Below are 5,945 nucleotides of genomic sequence, written 5' to 3'. Positions count from 1 at the left end.
CATATACACATAGGCTAGGCTTCTAGGGTTTAGCCATTACGATCTCGTGGTAGATCAACTCTTGTAATACTCATATTCATCAAGATCAATCAAGCAGGAACTAGGGTATTACCTCCATAGAGAGGGCCCGAACCTGGGTAAACATCGTGTCCCCCGTCTCCTGTTACCATCGATCCTAGACGCACAGTTCGGGACCCCCTACCCGAGATCCGCCGGTTTTGACACCAACATTGGTGCTTTCATTGAGAGTTCCACTGTGCTGTCGTCAAAAGGTTTGATGGCCCCTTCAATCGTTGATGATGACACTATCCAGAGAGAAACCTTCTCCCCGAACAGATCTTCGTGTTCGGCGGCTTCGTACTGCGGGCCAACTCGCTTGGCCATCTGGAGCAGATCGACAGCTACGCCCCTGGCCATCAGGTCAGATTCGGAAGCTTGAACTATGTTGCGGACATCCGTGGAGACTTGATCTTTGACGGATTCGAGACCGCGGCAATCGCTCCCCGCCGCCCAGATGGACATGACCTAAACCTGTCATCAGGCCGCATCCAGGAGAGAGCTCCTGCAGCAACTCTGGCCTTAGATCCGGAGGAGATCAAGTCCCCCGAAGATGGGATGCTCAACCCCATCGCAAGGGCTACGGATTCTGCGGCGTTGGAGCCGCTCGCAGATTCCGCTGCGTACGACATCTGCATCAACGGAACCCTAGACTCTTCTCCGGTGTCGAGTTCTGAACCCTGCGAGCCCACGGACACCGAACTCGATTGGTTATCGATCTTCAAGTTCAGCACCACAGATGTCTTCCAACACTCGCCCATGGGCGACCTACTAAACTCATTAAAAAACCTATCCCTGGCAGATGGCTCGTCGCCGAACTATGTTTGGTTTGAACTTACGACGGATGATGGAGAAATTTGCTTCCCACCCGCCACCCACTTTATAGGCACCGTCGAGGACCCAACCAACACGCCTGACCCCGGCTCCGAAGACATCGCCGGTATGGACGACAATGAGGGGCAGGGCCAGAGCCTCCTACCCGCTAGACATAGCATGACCACTGCCTGGTATGACGTGTGTATGATAGACACACCCGACGACGCTCTCGACGATGACAAGGAGGATCCAGTCGAGAATAAACCTCCTGGTACACAGTCCGAACACCAGCGCCCACGGCGCCGCTCCAAGCCACATCGCCCAAGAGAAAACATTGCTAGCACCAGAAAAGATAACACTCCGGACAATGAAGACCCTGTTGAGGTAGAATCCGAACAGGAGGAACAGGAAAGCGGGCAAGACAGCCCTGATGAACAGGCCACATATGGAGACTCGGAAGACAGCAATTATCTCCCACCCTCCGAGGAAGAGGAGATCCCCGACAACGAGGATTTTATCGTGCCTAAGGAACCTCTCGAGCAGGAGCGCTTCAAACGCCGGCTAATAGCCACTGCAAGGAGCCTAAGGAAGAAGCAGTTGCAACTTCAATCAAGCCAATATTTGCTCAATGATAGATGGACCGAGGTCTTGGCCGCCGAAGAATACGGCCTTAGTAGCCCAGACAAAAGCCACCCAAAGGGTAGGTGGCTCCCTCAATACGATGGCAGGGCGCTGGAGCCCACACCGCCATCGAACAATGCGGCGGGCCGGCCACAGTTCGGTCCAGACAAAGCAGCAGCCCAAACAGAGCAACATACCAACCCATCCGGCCGTCAAATCAAGAGCAAAACAGCTCGAGGGAACACTCGCGACATCAACCAAGACCCGGAGGATAGAGCAGGGCGCACAAGATCGATGTACAGATCACGAAGATACACCCCGACCGACTATGATGGTCACCCATTCGGACACTACAGAGCCAACCACGCCCGGTCCGAACTCCGTAAGCGGAGTCCTCCGGAGGTGCTTCACAGTGTGGCCCAACATAGAGGAGCCGCACACCCTCTCTGCTTCACTGACGAGGTAATGGAGCACGAATTCCCAGACGGGTTCAAACCCATTAACATCGAATCATACGACGAAACAACAGATCCCGCGGTATGGATTAAGGATTACCTCCTCCATATTCACATGGCTCGTGGAGACGACCTTCATGCCATTAAATACATACCTCTCAAGCTTAAGGGGCCAGCTCGCTACTGGCTAAACAGTTTACCAGAAAATTCTATTGGTAGCTAGGAAGACTTGGAAGACGCCTTTCGAGACAACTTCCAAGGAACATATGTCCGGCCTCTAGATGCCGATGATTTAAGTCATATTGTCCAGCAGCCCGGCGAGTCAGTCAGGGAGCTCTGGACTAGGTTCTTAGTCAAAAAGAACCAAATTGTTGACTGTCCCGACGCAGAAGCCCTCGCAGCCTTCAAACATGGCGTCCGGGATGAATGGCTAGCGCGTCACCTCGGCCAGGAAGGACCCAAGTCCATGACAGCCCTTACCGCTCTAATGACTCGCTTTTGTGCGAGAGAAGACAACTGGCTCGCTCGTAAAAGCAACAACGCCAGCGACCCGGGCACTTCCGAAATTCGAGACGGCAACGGTAAGCCACGACTAACCAAACACAACAGTCGCAGTAATACATGCGACACAGCGGTGAACGCCGGATTTCACAATCCGAAGCCCGGTCAACGGAAGAAGCCACTAAAGGCAAACCAGGATGGACCATCCACCCTTGACAGGATATTGGACCGACCTTGTCAGATTCACGGTCACCCTGATAGGCCAGCTAATCATACCAACAGAAACTGTTGGGTCCTCAAGCAGGCAGGCAAGCTCAACGCCGATCACAAGGGGAGGAGGCCACCAGGCGATAGAGACGACGGATCGGCTCGCCAGCCGAACACCAGGGGCCAGAAACACTTTCCCTCTGAAGTTCGACCACTCCCAGAACGGAAATAGCAGTTCGGCTTCCGCCGCCCACCTACTGTACTGGCAAAGTTCACACCACGCGTACATCACTATGCACTCAAGATACCATGGGCATCGGCGGAAGCACAATATGGACAACCCTGCAAGAAGCCCCGTAACGTTCTTATCCGTCTTTCTTCTTTTTCTGTATCATTTCTTAAAAACAGGTGACCATCAGGACGACATCTACATTGGACTCTCTCGAAGTTCAGATCCGCATACTCACCTACGGGGCCACTCCCGTTAAGGATTCCCCTCCCCGAGGACGGGCGGCGCAGACGTGCGACAGGAGGTCCAAAATAAGCTTTTGTAGACCGCACTCTTTCTTTTGAGCCTGTACTGTGCCCTTTTCCTCTGTTCCCAACCCCGAGCATGTCAAATAGCTGGGTTGTGGTTTTTTACTCTTTATATATATTTATCATTGGCATATTGCTCCGCTCCCAGTAAACTTTATCCGAACTAATCTTTCATGCTCTTTCTATAATGAGTCCGGCCGTAACGGCTGCCTTACAAGACGCACCTCGGCATAACTTGCCAGGGTCCCGGTATGGGAACAAACGAGTCGCCAGTAAAAGTCCGAACAGCTTTATAGCGTACTTCGGCATCGCAAGTTTGGCCTTATATGCATCAGCTCCGAATCATTGTCTTTGGTCAATAGTTGGGTTGCCCGACTCCTGTGCTTGCTACCCTATGTTCCGCTCTATCGGCTAGGGTAGTAAAGGAAGAACTACTGCGATTGTGCCCTGGCCTAGACCGGATGAGCACCTCAGTAGAGCAAGCCGAAAACTGACTGTGATGATGCGGCGAGAGCTGGTCAACCACTTGATGACTTATTCGAATCTTTAGTGATTCTCCGTGTCACACGAGGGATCTTTTTTAGATCAACATATGTAAGGCACTATGCGCCGTATACATACCAGGGGCTATGTCGTAGCCCCACCATAAAACTCCTATGGCTAAGTGAAAGTGTTAACGCCCTATAGTCCGGTTGCCTGGTTCGCCGCATTATCACCTCCTTTATGGACCAAGACGTTGGATAAAGAGTGATTAAATGCTTTTCCGGACACCCCCGTACTTCCTACGAGGGGGCTGAAGCCGACGACTGGAAAACTTTCAGATTATACTAAAACGGCCACAGAGGAGGAATTCAAGCTTTTGAGCAAAATATAAATAGATTAACTATAAAGTTGTCTGTTACATCATTATATAAATCACTCGAACATTATATCTTGCGAGCATTGACCCTCTATCAAGCGGGCGGCATCTAAGACGTCTTCAAAATAGTGCTCCGGCTCATTACGGTCCTGGCCCTTGGGTGGACTCCTCGCCGCAACATCAATGGCCTTCATCTTTCCCCAAAATGTTTTGACTCGGGCAAAGGCCATCCGTGCACCCTCAATGCACGCCGACCGCTTCACAGCGTCGATATGTGGCACCGCGTCAACAAGCCGCCGCACCAGGCCAAAATAACTACTCGGAATAGGCTCACTTGGCCACAACCGGATTATGACGTTCTTCATGGCGTCGCCAGATATCCTATGAAGCTCGGCCCACTGGGACATCTGTTCATTGAGCAACAGAGGGCGCTTCGACGCGCCGAATTGTGACCAGAAAAGCTTCTCCGTTGCATACCCCTCTTGTGCGTGGTAAAATTGCGCCGCATCGGAAGAACTCTTCGGCAAGTCCAAAAATTCAGCCGGAGAACTCCAGACCTGGTTTAGCTGAGCATAGTCCGGATCGCCAAACTTGGTCTGAAGCAAAAAGGGCTTACCGGCCGCTATCTCCTTAGCCTGCCGAATCTCTTCACGAGCTGCCCTAGATTCAGACCGAGCTTCACTCGCCTCTCGTACGGCCTTATCAAGCTCAGCCATTTTGGCTTTATTCTCCTTCTCAAGGAATTCACATCGGCTGGCAGTATTCTTCAATTCAAGCGCCAGTGCGGATATTTTCTCCTCACTTTGGCGCCGAGCTGCTTGTTCGGCTCTTAGATCAGCCGATGCCTTCTCGGCAGCCGCATCACTACGCCGGGCCTGCTCCTTGGCCCGGGCTAGCTCCGCCCGAAGAGCTTCAACGGCGGCAGCACCATCTGCAATCATGCACATTTCATATAAACCCTTTTCGGCATCAGGCCTACATTACAAGCACATTGGTGTAAGGAATGCTCGACATATATACCTTGCGAGTCGTCAAGACGCCTGTTGATCAATGCAATGTCATCTTCCGCAATATCCAGCTTTCGCTGCAGTTCGGCCACTTCCGTATTTCGGGTAGCCGCAGGAGGGGAGGCAGCCTGTATTCCAAGTTAAATCAAGGTTAGCAACTGAGCATATCTTTTTGATCCTCCGATCGCTTCCGTCGGAAGGCAATCCAAGTCTCAGGGGCTACTGCATATACAACAGGTGCATTCTGTCAATATTATTCAATTGGCAAAACTACATCACAAACCTCAAAACCCCTTAGGAGGCTCGTGAAGGCCTCGTTCAACCCGCTCTTCGCGGATAGAACCTTTTCGACCACCGTAACCATCAAGGCACGGTGTTCCTCCGAAACGGACGCTTGTCGCAGCATGTCCGTCAGCATTTCCGGCGCTTCTGGGTCTTCGGAAGCCGCCGCCGGAGTACGGTATTCCTTTGAAGGAATCCGCCCACTCGCCCCCGGGATCGTCTCCGGCTCTAAACCGGATAGGGCGGGGCCGCCATGCTTGATTCCCGAACCCTGAGTGACAGAGACACCACCTTCGGGTAATGCCCTCTTCGTTTCCTGCACTGCTTGTCGACCAGGAGGAGCCCCCCGGGACGATACCTCAGAATCATCCGCCCTGTTGGGCGAGGGGGCCGGAGAAGGCGTGTCACTCTCCATCATCTCTGGAAGAAGGTCTCCCGAGGAGGAGGACGATTGGGAAACCCCAGGCGTTAACCTGCGAGGACATACGTATGTCGGAGGATTACTTCAGTAATAAGAAAGGAAGGAGGTATGGTTTAAGTACCCTGCTGCACTTACGGTTTGGCCAGAGGTTTATCCTCATCATAAAGCTCCACGTCAACATC

Source organism: Triticum aestivum, chromosome 3D (assembly GCF_018294505.1).
Source record: "Triticum aestivum cultivar Chinese Spring chromosome 3D, IWGSC CS RefSeq v2.1, whole genome shotgun sequence".
Classification (NCBI taxonomy): Eukaryota; Viridiplantae; Streptophyta; class Magnoliopsida; order Poales; family Poaceae; genus Triticum; species Triticum aestivum.
Note: the sequence above shows the minus strand (reverse complement) of the source record.